Raw genomic sequence first — 290 nt, forward strand, 5'->3', positions numbered from 1 at the left:
TCCAGTGTGCTCAAGCGCAACTGAGACATGAGTCTCTAAAACACTTGTTCTGATGCATTGTGTATATGTCAAAGCAGTATCTTCTGAAAGTAGAAGGTATCTCTTTTTCCTGTTTGCCGCTGTTAAAACAGCGTTTTAATGTAGATGCAGTTATTGATACTGCTGGAAAACATAGGGCGTGATACGGGATTCTTAAAATAAGGAAGCGTTATGCCAGACCGGTGGGATCGGATGCTGACTGTTGGGGCTGTTCGATAGCTTTTCTACCCCCCCCGGCGGGGCGGCGGGTC

The sequence above is a fragment of the Charadrius vociferus genome, unplaced genomic scaffold (genome assembly GCF_000708025.1).
Source record: "Charadrius vociferus isolate BGI_N301 unplaced genomic scaffold, ASM70802v2 scaffold611, whole genome shotgun sequence".
NCBI classification, from domain to species: domain Eukaryota; kingdom Metazoa; phylum Chordata; class Aves; order Charadriiformes; family Charadriidae; genus Charadrius; species Charadrius vociferus.